The sequence below is a fragment of the Dermacentor albipictus genome, chromosome 7 (genome assembly GCF_038994185.2).
Source record: "Dermacentor albipictus isolate Rhodes 1998 colony chromosome 7, USDA_Dalb.pri_finalv2, whole genome shotgun sequence".
NCBI classification, from domain to species: Eukaryota; Metazoa; Arthropoda; class Arachnida; order Ixodida; family Ixodidae; genus Dermacentor; species Dermacentor albipictus.
Window position 1 is genome coordinate 72,728,243 of NC_091827.1, and position 15,882 is coordinate 72,744,124.

General features: G+C 46.5%; 1 long non-coding RNA gene across 1 annotated transcript; it reads left to right on the forward strand.

Annotated features, from left to right (window-relative positions):
• The first annotated feature begins 761 nt into the window (after positions 1-761).
• Positions 762-6,090, forward strand: LOC139047499 (uncharacterized). The gene is made up of 3 exons (XR_011507177.1): positions 762-1,387; positions 1,529-1,598; positions 5,175-6,090. It is a non-coding gene; the product is annotated as an uncharacterized lncRNA (long non-coding RNA).
• The last annotated feature ends 9,792 nt before the right edge of the window (positions 6,091-15,882 follow it).

The following is a 15,882-nucleotide window of genomic DNA, read 5'->3' on the forward strand; positions in this document are numbered from 1 at the left end:
TTAATTATGACAATGTAACTTACAGAAGTTGCAGTTTCACGAGTAGCGAAGTACGTTTCCGCTACATTTCTTCTGCGCTTTGCGCACACGCAGCGCCATCTTGCGGCAAACACAGATGAGCCCCTCCTCGCAATGTACGGCGCTGCCCAGACACGCGGCGCCTCACTCATCCCATGATCGCGTCCGCTTTCATGGCGCGCCGCGGCCCGGTTATCAGTGCCGATTGCGACGTTTCAGTGGCGTAGATCGTTTGAGTAGGCGGTGCGAACGGGGCGCGATAACGCTATCGCGTTCCACTCTTGAAGGCGAAGCTTAAGCGTCCTCCAATTTTTCTACTATAAAAGTCATAATGATAAATCAGGAAAATGCGTGGTAATGCAAAAAACCGCTGAAACCTAACGAAACCTAATGAAAACACGAAGTCATGCTTACGCGTTGTGGAAAGGGCTACGCATATATGTCACAAAGTCGATGACAACGTATAACTGTTTTTAAAAGAGTACGGTCAGCATGGGTGCCTGCACAGAGAAATACGGCGCACATGTAGTTATATTTAGGAACTCTGTACTTTTTTGTCACGTTAACACGTACACATTCTGAAGGACTGGACCATAACACGCAATCATACACTGTCACATACATATTTGATAAACGAAATAACATAAGTAAATAAAATATTTAATACACTTATCACTTATACAAGACATTATATGAACAGATTGGGGTGCTTTAGAAATACTTCTGAGGTGATATTCTCGGTTCTGGTGCAAATGCGAATTTGTTCTAGGTGTGCTTACTCGTACAACATTCTCGGTGAGCGTACGCGATCTTATGGGCTCGTTCCCTTGTACTGCTGTTCGGCACGCCAATAATCCTAACTTTCGTACATAATCATCCAGAATATTCACCGAGATGCTGATCGATCCAGCAGCAGAGAGGCCTAGAAAGTAGACGAGAGGAATATTGCTTTAAAAACATGGTTGCAATGACGAAGACGGCAGAAATCTTACTGCGGCTGCGTGGCTGCTCAAGTGAGGAAGACAAAGACGAAATGGTCACTGTCGCTTTTTTTTGCTCACGCTGTCGCTCGGTTGGAAGTATTCGGCTGCTCTTTGCACTAGACGCGACTTGACTGGGGTTGCCGCTAACCGTAAATAAACCTCGTAGCATGTGGTGAAGGTGCGTGATACCCTAACGTCTCGTCCTGGAACTTTGAACTCGCACTCCACACATCGCTCCCGTCAACGCCATGGCCGACAAGAGCGGTGAGCGACACACTTCAGCGACTGAACCAGTTACCTGCGGTGCCCCTCGTCCACGAGACTCAGCGGTGTTCAGTGGCAGCGCTGATACTGTTGTCGGCGGTTGGTTTCCGTCGTACGAAAGGGTAAGCAACCACAACAAATGGGACGATCCGAAAAAGCTCACCAACGTTATTGTTTATCTTGTGCATGTCGCGAACCCCTGTTCCCAAGACTACGAGACCTATATTGCAACATGAAATGACTTTAAGACTGCTTTCATACAGGTGTTTGGCAGTCCCTCCATGCGAAATCTCCACGCTGAAATACGCCTCCGCCGACTATCGCAAGAGCCAGGCAAGGATTTTACTACTTATATCGAGGTCGTCATGGACCTCTGCCACCTAGTAAGCCGAAAAACGACTCGCGTTGTGAAAACAACTTTTTTAAGCTTACTGCACTGGCTATAGCGGCTCCGCTGGGGCATGTTTGCATTGCTGCATATCAATGCTGCCTCTTTCGGTAAAAATATCCTAGACAGCCTTTAGGATTTCATCCTTTCAACGAGCGTGTTGCATTCTCGGTTCTGTATAATGCAAAATGCCAAACAAGAAATTCCACCGGCCTGCGAGGAAAACGCAGCACAGTCACAGCATAAGCTCGAGAGCGTCTCTACAGAAGACTGTCGTAAGCCTTTAAAGACGTAACATTAAGCAGTATATATGTTGAAAGTCGTGTGTTTATTTGTAAGCCTGAAACACACCGAGATGTGCCTATGTTAGGAAAAGGAGCTCTAAAAGGAGATGCAGCGGGACATTTAGGGTACTTTAATGCATTTGAATACAAAGTTCAAATTGCCTGTGCGCTAACAGCTGCACAGTTATTTGACACAAATTCTATTCTGGGGTCTTCTTGCACTCACTGTACAGAGCAGCCATTCGGCAGATCCTTCGTGCTTACGTTGGAATCCTACGTAACAATTAAGGGCTTATCGCGCTGAGGAACGAAGGTATGTGCCAAGAAGTCCCAGTATGCACACATGAGCACCTGGCGACACATTCACTGAGGCAACCACAATACCCTCGGATTCGCGCACTGTGTACATGTCGCCAAAGTCTACATCGGGTGCTCATTCAAGTTTGAATGGCACGCGCGCCTTTCCTCGTTCATATATTCCCACAAGCGGGGCCAATGCGCAGTTGTATTTGCTGATGTAACGCGGCTGAAGGCGTTGATGTCATGTGGATGACGCCACTTCTCATTGAATGATAGTAGGGACAATCGCAATAAGATGTACTCGTTCATTACGTCAAGCCTGTATGGAGACAGATAACGTTCGTTGACAGAACAGATGGCAAATGGTTGCTGTTGGTCGAGCAGTGCAAAGCAACGCTGCATGGCTGCACACGGAGGGTCTTCGCAATTAAGCATTTTTGCATCGTTCTTTTCACAACAAACAAAAGTGTCCGCCCAGCATAGACGGCAACCTGCAGCTTGTGCTGCGCTCTGCACAGTGGTTTGCGGTGCGCAAGATTGCCTGGTTGCGGCCGCGCGTGTAGCTGTACGAGTAGTTTCCGCTGCAGCGGTTCGTACCTTCCGATTATGCACCATAACGTGTTGCGAAGAGGTTACACGGGTAACGAGATTACGCAGTGCATATGCCACATCCCTTGATTCTTGTCCCGATGCGATCAAAGTGGAAACTGAAGTGTCCAGAGCATTCAGTCAGCGGAAACAAAAAGTTCGGCAGTATGCTACACTCGTGTAACACATGAAGGAGAAAGCCTGCAGCACACGTGGTAATGCATTGAGTTATGCGATCAGAGGGGCTGTACTTCTTGCAAGACATAACGATCCGCAGTGTGAAATAAGCCTATAGCATTGTACGACCCCTTCCACAACTACACATGCGAGCAACTTAAGCACTACTTAAACGTTCGTTCTTTCTTTGTTCATCCTTTCCATCTAACTTAGTTTAGTTCTAACTTTAGATCTAACTTAGTTCTTTCGTTGTTCGTGTCATCGCTTCTTTCGTTCTTCATTTGTATTCGTTCTTCCTTTCATTTTGTCATTCATTGTCAACCATTGCTTATTGCGTGGTTACGTGGGGATGAGCATATACTGGTGATTAGATTTTTCGTCTCACTGGATTAGACGCCCCCTTTTTCGGGTGTGAGCCACTGCAACAAGCCATTTAAGTTTTTTCGTTAATAAGAAGAACGGACCCCTCAATACAGCGCACTAGTCATTCCTTGTTGGTCGCAACGTTTCTTCTGAATGGCGATATGTAATATTTTCGTCATTGGCATTGCCAATCTACAGACACGCCATTTTCCTCCCTTTCCAAAGATTCAACGTGCCAGTGTGAAAGATAATCACGTGCATGCACGTAACATTAAAACGAGAACCACTCGGAAAAGTACGACTTCATGCGCACCGCAATTTGCGACTGCAATAAAAAGTGAGCATGTATCAGCGCTACGTGTTGCGCATGGGAAATCGCGAAATTTTTCGAGCGCTAGGTGACAGCTGGGAGAGATACGGGACAGCGGCGGCGGCAGTGGACACCATCACCAACCGAAATCGCTTTTGAAATAAGCCGATAACAGCTTACACTGTAAAGCATGCCAGCTCCAGAAAAACGAAAATGTGTATGTTATATTATTTGGTGCAATAACAGCAGCAGAAGCAGCCAAGCTAAATCATTTTGACCTGCGACAGATGGAAGGCGAGATAGTGTGTTCTATATTTTTGTTCCGAAACACCGTGCTAGTTCAGCTAAAATTTGACACATTTGCGGAGGAAAGAAACACTTTATTTCCCCGTGCTAAAATAATATCGACCATGGCTATTAAGTCCCTGAATTTTTTTTCCAACGGGTGAATTACGTTTTACAGATGCCGTCACTAAGAGCATGATGAAATTATCTTCATTAGGATGACACAGACAAATAGAAGCACCGTGGCCAATGCCTTGTCGTGGGTGCTCTTAATCTCTGGGTTGTCATAGAATTTCCAGTGCCATCATGACGAACGTTAAGCAATTTACTCAAATGATTATACTCCTCAAAATTCACTAGTAGCTCATGTAGAAAATACATGGAGGTATGCTTTGCAGTCAGTTTGTAGTTTGAATGCTTTGGCACCAACGACAGCCTAATATTTCATTTGACATGAACAGCAATTGGCATTATGAAACCGAAATCATGGTGTATCTTCATGTCATTCCAGGCATAGAAAAGTTCTAGAGTATTTGCAGAATACAGGTGGTTTTGATACGTTGGTGCTCCAGGTTTTGTACATAACTTAAGCCAACTAACCGACGAGATTTGGAGAAACTCCTGAGCAAGTGGTACAAGGGGCTTCGCAATTTGTCTTGCCCATTTTGCCGACACGGGCTACCTATAATTTGCAAAAATCTAGGGCTTCTTAGCCTATCTATATTACCTGATATGCCGATTTTCAGCCACACTCAACTTATCACTAATACGTGCGCACGAATGAACTTGTCTAGCACCTGTCAGTGCTCATAAATTTTCACACAATTTAATTGTTTTATGTTCATGAAGTTTCTAAAATTATAATCAAATAAATAATGGGGCTTTGCGTGCCAAAACGACTTTCTGGTTATGAGGCACGCGGTAGTGGAGGACTCTGGAAATTTTGACCACCTGAGTTTCTTTAACGTGCACCTAAATCTAAGTACACGGGTGTTTTATTGGAAGCCGATAAACTCAACACAATACGCAACACGTACATATATCAGGCCAATGATGAACAACGCGCAGCTGCGTAGCGAAGAGAAATTTTCGCCTACTGCAGTTCTTGCTGCACCAAAAGGCTACGCAGTTGTTCTCCGGGGATCCTAAATGAACCGTCGTCACGTAATCTTTTTCACCAGAATGAGCTAAAATATCTCCAATGCTTTTCGCAGCATACCGTGGCAACACATTGTAGCAGCGTCACGCTGGATCGCACAAGCTAGAGTGAAGGTGAAGCCCCCGATGTGCTCGGTCGTCCACCTTCGATGAAGAGATGCAAAGCTTCAATGGGCAGGCATCGGCACCATAGGTACCGATGCCACCTGAATCACCGATACCGCACGGTGATGCCTCTTGTATTGGTATCAGTTCTATCTTCTTGTGGTATGGTGCTGTCGGCGGTGTCGGTACTGATATTATCAAAGTTATTGGTACCGGTGGTACCAAATGGGATTACCAACACATGGTGCTGGTACCGGTGTAACCAGTGGTGAGAGGAGAGTTCTCCCATGTTTTCAAGTGACAACGTTAGAGTGCTATCGTTAACCTGTTGTACCTCTTCTCAAAAACGCAGACGCTGCTATTCTTTACATATATTAATAGGTGTGTGCCTCCCATTTTCCACGGAAGCTTGCTCAGGATTGCATTGTTTTATTTGACTTCAACTTAAAGGTTGAACTGTCTTGCAACATTTTGGACTATGAACTTGATTTTTGTAGTAGTCTCAGGACATTACCACAGGAATTTATTTGTTAAAACATCTTAGATGTTAGAAAACCGGACTGCCATTTCCGTATTGACCTTCAGTCCTTGTTCTTATGAAGCGGCAGAAATTTTTTTACCTGTGTTGCTTCCGGGGTCAAGTTTATACTGGTTTACATTAGACCACCGCCTTGACGCAGACGAGCCTTTTCTTTGAGAAACAGTTGTGTGCTCTACACTGACCTTCTCATTGTGTTTATCTCCATGTATATCTCATGTTATTGACGTCAATGCACTGTGTTTTTCATTCCCCTTGCCCAAGTTAACCATCGTGACCGCGTAAAAAATTTTCTCTTAATAATTCTATTGTTCTGTTCTTATTGTATGTCAGGCAGAATCTAGCTGCTGCTTGCTTTCTTTGGTCTCTGCTTAAGGGAGGCACATTGCTGGTAAAGGGACAACAATAAAAGAATTCCCATTTACGGCGGAGAGGGCGTGCGTCATCAAAGTCGTGCTAAGATTTTTTGAGTTGTTGCCTTTATTAGCAAATACGTCTTCGTGTACTATATGAAGATGTTATTTTACCGTCAAGTTAGATAAATTATTCAAGAAAGAGGGATTATGGTGTGAAGAAATGCAGCTCATTTTTTTTTCACAAGCATGGAAACAGTTAACGTTTGATATATGAACGCACAGCAAGCGTAATAGTGTCGTTCAGAGCTGCGCCGAGGAACAAAAAGATTCAGAATGGTGTGGACGCTTCGACCCAGAACCAGTGCTGGGCGCCGTTTATGATGCATAGAAAATAAATACTGATTATAATTTCAATAAAGTGATCTCTCTATAATCACTACTTTTTACAAAATGATGGAGACACATCAGGAATTTAATTAAGAACAACGAAACGTCCTTGTGACGGTGCTAAAAATGTACCGCCTTCTTTCCGTCCCGGAAGTCATATTCACATGAAGTTATTTGAAGTCGATGAAAAACGTATATGTTGCGAAGTACATGGGCTGCGCTTTCACGAATTAGCCAGTACGCCGGCTGGTGCCCGGCAGCACTCTCAATTCGTCGTCCAATAGCTCCGACTGCTACACTCGTAGGCCAATCATAATGTGTAATAGAAAAGCGTATGTAACTCTTCGCGCTCAGTTTTCTTGGGCAAGTAAACCAAGGAACAGTGGAGACACTGCGATTCAATACAGTATTATTCAATAACAAGCATTTCAGCTACGCATGACGCAGCTGCGACAGCGCGCAGGCAGGCTAGTCAAGCCAATGAATTCTAATGAACAAATTTGACAGCTATGGCTTTGGCAGACTCAAGACACGTCGCAGGCTTTGGTGCTATCGGGAGGGCTGGCAACGATTTTGCGCTAGTTCCATCTTGGTGATGCACACAATTAAGCAACAGGAAAACCCCCAGTGCTCGGGATTTTCCGATGGACAAATACGGGAAAACGCGGCCATGCAGCTGAAACGTGGCCGCGAATATCTTTATTTTTGCGTTTACTGTCCGTTTCGCTCAGGTCAATGTATACAGCATGGTGCGGAATGCACAAAGCTACTCGGCAGGCGTAGTAATTTTTCTGTGCGCATGGCCAGTGCCAGCAGCGGGAGTCAGAACATAGCCCTGGATTTCGTAGAGCTGATATCGCAGACTCCGGCGGTAGTTCCACTGCCTTGTTTTAGAGCGCAGCTCTTTGGCGTCCGTTCCTGGGTTTCGCGTCGTCGTCGGCGTTGTCGTCGGCCTCGTAACCAGCTCCGCCCCCATTTCATCCCCCCAGCGCTAGCAGCGACCGACTGATACCGCTGGATGCCGCTGACGCCGCTAGAGAGTCAAGATAACGTGACTGCATAGAACACCGTCGCCGCCATGCAGAAAGAGGAGGAAAGGGTCCCCCCCCCCTGTTCTTGTGTGGCGGATAGGGTGCTCTTCAGTTGCCGACGCGCCGGTTATTTCACGTAGGCCCCGGCACGTCGAGGAATACGTGACCACCTTCCCACGGCTAGACCTGGTTCTTAGCGCTGCGGAAGCGAGGGTATCATATTGTTTCTGTCGGCATCGGCGGCGTTGTCCCTGGAACCAACTCCGCAGCTGGGGTTGACTCACTATCGGCGTCAGCGGCATCAGTCAGTCGCTGCTATCTCTTCCCTCCTCCCTTTATCGTGTTGTCCGCTTGCTGCGCGCGCTTCTGCCCCCATCGTTTGCCGCTGGGTGTACACGCCGCCCCCCTCCCCCCTCTTCCTGCGAGTCTCCGGTTGTCAAAGCGCCGGCTCGAACTTAATTCCTTTCTTCGCTCCTCCTCCAATGCAACCCCTGTGCGGTGGTACCAAGTCGAACATATATCAGTCTATTTCTCCGACCACAAAGCTTCCTTCATGACTGTCAAGAACTGTTAGTGGAGTCTTTGTTAAAGGAATACGTGTGAAAATAAAAAAAAAATTCTGTTATAGCGCATACATGTGTTGCTCGATTTCTTTGCCTCAATCTATCGAAAAGGTGAAACAGCCTATTTGCTGCGCTCAAATTTCGCATTAAGAAGTAACGTAATCGTCGGTAATTTTTTTTAGAGCGCAGCTCTTTGGCGTCCGTTCCTGGGTTTCGCGTTGTCGTCGGCGTTGTCGTCGGCCTCGTAACCAGCTCCGCCCCCCTTTCATCCCCCCAGCGCTAGCAGCGACGGACTGATACCGCTGGATGCCGCTGACGCCGCTAGAGAGTCAAGATAACGTGACTGCATAGAACACCGTCGCCGCCATGCAGAAAGAGGAGGAAAGCCCCCCCCCCCCCCTGTTCTTGTGTGGCGGATAGGGTGCTCTTCAGTTGCCGACGCGCCGGTTATTTCACGTAGGCCCCGGCACGTCGACGAATACGTGACCACCTTCCCACGGCTAGACCTGGTTCTTAGCGCTGCGGAAGCGAGGGTATCATATTGTTTGTGTCGGCATCGGCGGCGTTGTCCCTGAAACCAACTCCGCAGCTGGGGTTGACTCACTATCGGCGTCAGCGGCATCAGTCAGTCGCTGCTATCTCTTCCCTCCTCCCTTTATCGTGTTGTCCGCTTGCTGCGCGCGCTTCTGCCCCCATCGTTTGCCGCTGGGTGTACACGCCGCCCCCCTCCCCCTCTTCCTGCGAGTCTCCGGTTGTCAAAGCGCCGGCTCGAACTTAATTCCTTTCTTCGCTCCTCCTCCAATGCAACCCCTGTGCGGTGGCAATCAGAGATCCAGATCGGTGGCGGCGGATCTGTATATGTGCACCGCCCGAGCCGAAATTGCCGCTGCCGTTCGCCCTGTGCGGTGGCAATCAGAGAGCCAGATAGGTGGCGGCGGATCTGTATATGTGCACCGCCCGAGCCGAAATCGCCGCTGCCGTTCGCCACTGCGAAATTATCTGCCAGTTCTTTCTGAGCCATGAGCGAGACGACCGATGGAAGTCCTCCGTCTGCTGCTGCTGCTGCTGCTGCTGCTAAACGAGCTGCCAGAGCAGAGGCCCAGCGCCGTCGCCGTCAGAATCCAGAGGTGCGTGCCGCCGAAGCAGAAGCTTACCGTCGCCGCCGTCGAGATGATCCAGGAGTACGCGTCGCCGAAGCAGAGGCTAAGCGCCGCCGCCGAGAAGACCCTGCCGTTCGCGCCGCCGAAGCGGAGGCTCATCGCCGCCGTCGAGAGCAACCAGCAGTAAGCGAGGCTGAAGCAGAAGCTCATCGCCGCCGCCGAGAAGAGCCTGCAGTTCGCGCCGCCGAAGCGGAGGCTCATCGCCGCCGTCGAGAGCAACCATCAGTAAGCGAGGCTGAAGCAGAAGCTCATCGCCGCCGCCGAGAAGACCCTGCCGTTCGCACCGCCGAAGCAGAGGCTCATCGCCGCCGTCGAGAGCAACCAGCAGTAAGCGAGGCTGAAGCAGAAGCTCATCGCCGTCGCAGAGAAGACTCGGTAAACTGCTCTCGCTCGTAACGCGTCCCATGGCTGTGACAACCTCGCGAGACACTTGTATAGATCTCGTCTTTGAGAATCAAGCATTGGTGCACCAAGTCGAACATATATCAGTCTATTTCTCCGACCACAAAGCTTCCTTCATGACTGTCAAGAACTGTTAGTGGAGTCTTTGTTAAAGGAATACGTGTGAAAAATAAAAAAAAAATTCTGTGATAGCCCATACATGTGTTGCTCTATTTCTTTGCCTCAATCTATCGAAAAGGTGAAACAGCTTATTTGCTGTGCTCAAATTTCGCATTAGGAAGTAACGTAATCGTCGGTAATTTTTTTCATCCAAACTCATTGCACATTTCCGAAGTCCTTCCAAGCATCAGCATGCGGGTAGTGCACGTTCCGGTGATACCAGGACAGCATGTCGTTGATGCTGCCAATCATTCGTTGAGGTCCCGAATACCACTCGAGCGTCAGTATTTGGTTTCTGTTTCATGCTCCTTATTCTTCAACCGACAGCAGAGGGGTGAAACCAAATGCGCATAGCGAACGCAAATAATTAAAACCATAAATAAACTAAGTGATGCAAACGCCCCCCCCCCCAACCATCCCCCCCCCCCACGGCTCCAAGAAAAGCATCACCATAACGTAATAAACGGATGCCGCTGAATCTGGAATTGTATGGGCACGCAAGTAAAAAAAGAAAACCGCGAGGGTGATAAAGCTTGTTGACAACGATGAAATGTAGTGTCCACCAGGGAGTTGTCTATGAGGATTGGGTGTTCAGCGACCATCTGTCATTTTGCCTTGCCTCGCCGTATGGGCCATTGCCGCCCCCCCCCCCGCTCTTTCTTGGGGTAGAGGCATCTGCACGACTAGGGCGCCACCACTCCCACACGGTAAACCTGCTTTTACTCTTGAATAAAGCCAGCCGACTCTCCCTTCTTAACCTACCCGCCGTGGTTGCTCAGTGGCTATGGTGTTGGGCTGCTGAGCACGAGGCCGCGGGATCGAATTCCGGCCACGGCGGCTGCATTTCGATGGGGGCGAAATGCGAAAACACCCGTGTACTTAGATTTATGTGCACGTTAAAGAACCCCAGGTGGTCAAAATTTGCAGAGTCCTCCACTACGGCGTGCCTCATAATCAGAAAGTGGTTTTGGCACGTAAAACCCCATAATTCCCTTCTTAACCTGTCCAGATGCGTATTCCTTCCCTCCATTGTGTGTTAGCCTTTCCTCCACGAGTGTGTGAGCCACCCAATTAATGCAGCGTCTTGAACGACAGCGTCTGAGACTCGGACCAGAGGCCCACCGCCTCATTGACAGTGTCTCTATACACTAGCTGTCACGAAGAAGGATACCAGAATGTTCCCCTGCCACCACACGATGATATGCCACCAATGAATGCCAGCACGCAGTGATACCGCTGATACTAAACGGTACAACCACCCGTTGCACCGGTCGCATAGCAGTACCATCGGTGCCATTTGCATTGCTTCTTTTAGTGTGCCCTGAGTTTTTTGGGCACATTCCTCATTGCACTTCGGCCTCAGTATCGTCAAAAGATACACCAATGCGCCATAGTGCGATAAGCCTTATACGCGTGTTGTAGACGCCCCAAATAGAGGAAAGAAAGCGACGCGTGTTACATCTTCCGCAGGCAGGTGTAATCAAAATCTCATTATAAAGGAAGTGCTTCTCTTTTTCTACTAAGCCACAACGAGCTGTTTCTATTAAACAACGAAATTCCGCAGTATAAAGGATAATCGATTTTCTTCATTTTTTCTTGGATTTCTAGAATAGCTGGAGCGGGCGATTGATGTCTATTTGTCTCAATGCTTTGGCAGCAACTATTTAAAGCGCTATAGCTGATGCAAACTAAGAATCACGTCTGCTTTGCGTCAGTGGTAAATATTTAATGCGAGTCGGCTCTGTGGCGCAAGTTTTTTACCTCAATCGCAGGCTTGAGATTCTATCTCAAGTGGCTGTACTAACATCGTAGTCGACGAAGTATACACACAGAGTGTCTAAGTAAAAGCCTCGATTTCGGGAAACTTGCTTGAAATCAACTTTTTATTAGCAATCGAAATTGGAAACTTTGATTCGCACGAATGTTGCAGGTGGGCCTGAGAAAATATAATCAGAAAAATTGAAGCGTATAGCAATGGCCACTTTCATCGGTGAATACTGTTCTTTAGAAAAAGAGCTGTGACAGGCCTACATCCGGCGGTGCAAGGAATATTGACAAACATTAGTGTTGGTAAACACGATGCTTTCTTAAACTTGACGTCGGAGTCAGTTGAACTCGTCCACAGGCGCTGGTGTCATTGCCGATACACGTCATTTCCTCATATTTCGTTATTATCCGCGCGTTGAAGAATTCCCAACAGTGCATCGCCACTTTATACTCGTATATCCAGAATTACCACTGTGGGTTTACTAAAGTTTATAGGATTCGTGGATGGACTCGTATGTTTGAAAGCTTCAAAGATACGCGTTTAAATTGTTCGTTAAGCAAAACAAAGGATAAGACGCGACAAAATGAGCAAAACTCTTAGACGTCTTGCCCGACCTCTCAGCGTTTTGAATCCTCGAAGGGAATGATAAGCGCACAAAACAAAGGGCCATTTTAGAATTGGCAATGAAACTTTGCCACACTGTGTAGATCGCTTTGCGGAAGACGGCCTCGTAAACTAGCTAGTGGTGCACGCCAACTGCCTGCAACATGACAGGCTTAGAGCAACACGTAAAACAAAGCAATAATGCTCATCGCACGCCCGAACATAGGCCTATGTAATGCACTTTCAGTCATATTTTTTTTTCTGAGAGTACCTTATCGCGAAAATTGTGGAAGAAAGCTTATCGAAACAAAAATTTTTATATGCTTGGCTTGGTAATGCAAGGAGTAATTACAATAAAGGTTATATTAGTCTGGCAAAAAAGAAGTGGTCGATTTGATATTTTCTTCTAAGAATTGTAAGCTCCTAATCGGCTTTTTCTGACCCGAGATGCCCATGGGCACCCTCACATAATAAAGACGAATCCCCGCTAGTTCATAAGTGAAATTTTGAAGCGCTGTACCGTTGAATAGTTGTTATAATATTTTTTTTCAGAAAAAAACGTTTCCCACCCTTGAGGAAACTCTGAATGCACGTAACGTGACAGGAACAAATTTTGCAACAAAATGTATTTTCCAAGTTCACTCGGAGGAAGGTGGTAAAGAACCATGATATTTAAAGCATTATCTGCGATAGTCGAACCACACGTCTGGCACACTTGGTACGCATTTCCCTCTGTCTACATTCAGCATCGGTGCACATGCTTAAACTGCATGGTCTCCGGGAATGGCCCACCACAGAGGCCAGAAACATGCGTATACGAAATGTAATAGTACCATGCCAAAAAAGAATTCGCCTTTATATAGATATTCGGCGAATGAGAAATGCTGTCGAAGTGTCTAACTTGTAAAAATGTCCCGAAATGTACGAAAGTGGAAACGTATTCTCTTATGCAGCTTAACGGAATTGTGTAATACCAGCACGAATTGTACCATAGTTAAGCACTCTGACTAGTCGCATGCAATGTTGGAGTCAAGAATAGCAGCTCAAGAGCTCCGCGTACAGTTGACGTTGAAGAATCGTTATCTAGAACCGTCCTCGTCGAGTACGTTGTCATAATGTCATGCGTTATACTATCGGACAATAATGTGTTTTGCTGCCTTTGCGATCCTCACTCTTGCTTTCAACATACTTGAGCATAGGCGTTATGGGCAGCGTCATCATCAGCGTAGGTAACATGCGCTCTCTGGTGTCCCATCCAGGCTCACCTTTTTCTCTGCGAGTGATTGCGGGACGCTCTTCATTGCTCCATTTGGGACCTTATTCTGCATCCACAGGAGAGGACCAAGCTAGATCGTATGCTTCGCTATTCCGAGCGTTAAGCTTGGCGCGCTTCTGATTTGCACCAGTGGTAAGAGGTACGAACAAGCGCGCAAGGTGAACACTTTCCCGGCAGTGCAATGAGCACTCTACCTTCTTTTCGCGAATGTTGCTGGCGCTTCGTCGTTACCCGTCAGTATTACATCACCGATCAGTAGACTGGTTGAGGAACAGCTTGGCCGACGATGCACTGACCGAAACAGGAACCTCTTCGCACAGTTTTTCCCAGTACAGAGTTTGGTAATCAGCAATTGTCGATGACAAGCCTGATATTAAGGTAATTCATGAGGCAAACTCCGTTTGGCTGTGAAATGCCCTCTTTTGCCCCTGCAATGCAAAATAGGTCAATGGCTGATTTCAAAGGGATGAATACGTTATTTATCTAAAGATTATCACTGGAAAGGCCAGTTGGGGGTGGCATTTAAAGCGAACATTTCCTGGTTCCGCATGGGACTGTCGGTCAGTCGCTGGTCGGGTTATTGGCAAGTTGAGTAGCAGTCACTGAAAATAAAATGATGCGCATCTGGTGGTGCGATTGAAATTTCTGTCCCCAAGCACAGCCGCCCGGTGCTTTAACCATAACGCCACAGTCGCGCTATCGTTCACTGCCAACTAACTGACTCTGTGCGATGACTGCGCTGTAATGATTAAAATTTCTATACTATTGCACATAACGAGAATGGTGGATCGGCGAAGCAGCGTGTTCGCATGCGTATTTAATGGTAATATTTAAAAAGTGACACATAGCGAAAACAAAGGTGTTGGCCAAGAATCCGGAGGTACCTTTTCTGCAAGATTCTTTTTAGAATATGGTGCCACTGTCAACAAGCCTTTTGAGGGCAATGCTGAGCATTTAAAAGATTATAAATTGCACATTACGACAAACATTCAATGGGAGACTGGCCAAGAATCGGCTGATGCATTTAAGTTGAGGTAAAGGAAAGGGGACTAAGATCCGGTTGAGGAGGTTAAAAAAGAATCTAGTGAAAAAGTTATGAAAGCGCGCAAAAAGTGATAGTGTCGAAAATATTATACAAAACGTTAGTACACGGGAAGACAGTAGTGTGGGTCATATTATCAAATTGGGATGGTCGATATTTTCGTAAAAATCTCGTTAAAAAATAGAGCTGGGCAGGTCATATGAGACATATAGCAGATAATCGGTGCGTCATTAGGTTTGCAGAATGTGTTCCAGAAGGAAAGCGCAGTCAAGAACTGAAGAAAATTAGGTGGCAAAATGTGATTAGCGAATTTCCGGGCGCAAGTGGGAATCGACTAGCTCAAAGCAGAAGTAATCGTAGATCACTTGCAGAGGCCTTCTTCCTGTTGGGGTGAATAAAAATTGGGTGCTGTTGATTATGATCAAAAGTAAATAAAGAAACTGAAGCCTATACATAATTTGGCGCATTCTGCAGCACCAGCACGCGTCAGTCACACGCGCACTACTTTTCAGACACAGGAATAGAATGGCCTTATTTATAAGATTTCATTGACCGCTTCACAAAATTTTCTCTTCACCTAATTGCAAATATGTACCTTTGATCTGCATAATTTTTTTCGCATCGCTCAGCGACAAAAATTAAAATTAAATGCAGTCACTGATAACTACAGTCTGTATATTGGCACCCGTGTCGTCCATAGCACCGGTGTTAAATTGCACAATTTCACATCGCTGAAAGAAGCTTCTTTCGCCATGTAAAACTTTGTTGTCGGAAAAAGAAGCCTTTATCACGACAATTATTTTCCTAGCGACAGCAATTCTATGTTCCTCACGTAGTGACACTGATGCTTCTGGCTTCACGTGAACTATCTGTGAACTATAGAAGCCGAAGTTGTGCCAAAGGGCGCCGTAAATCTTTCTACAGAAATTTCAGCGGTTCTTTCTCAACGGTAATTTCTATGAAATGTCAAGGCAGTCGAGCTAAACGAAACATGTGTTCATTGTTTACTACAAGACATTGGTATATAAATGTTGATGACAAAGCACGCACGCAAAAAATAGATGTGTTGAGTACTTCAAGAAATCATCAAACACAATAACTGTCTTATCAACGTAAGAAATGCTTGTTAGCTTGGCTTGCTGGCTTGACGATGTAAGATAAAAACAGAGCAAAAAAAGGTACTTAGTTGTGACTAAGCTGAAGAGCTCCAAGTTTTTCGTTATTCTTTGTGCAGTTGTTGAGTTTTATTTTTGTATCATTGGACATACGCACCGGTTTTGCTCTTTTAAAATGTCAGTGGTGACGTACACCAGCACGCGACTTATTTTTTTTTCAAAGGTGATACCTGCGCCCTTTGTTTCTGTACATCTTCCT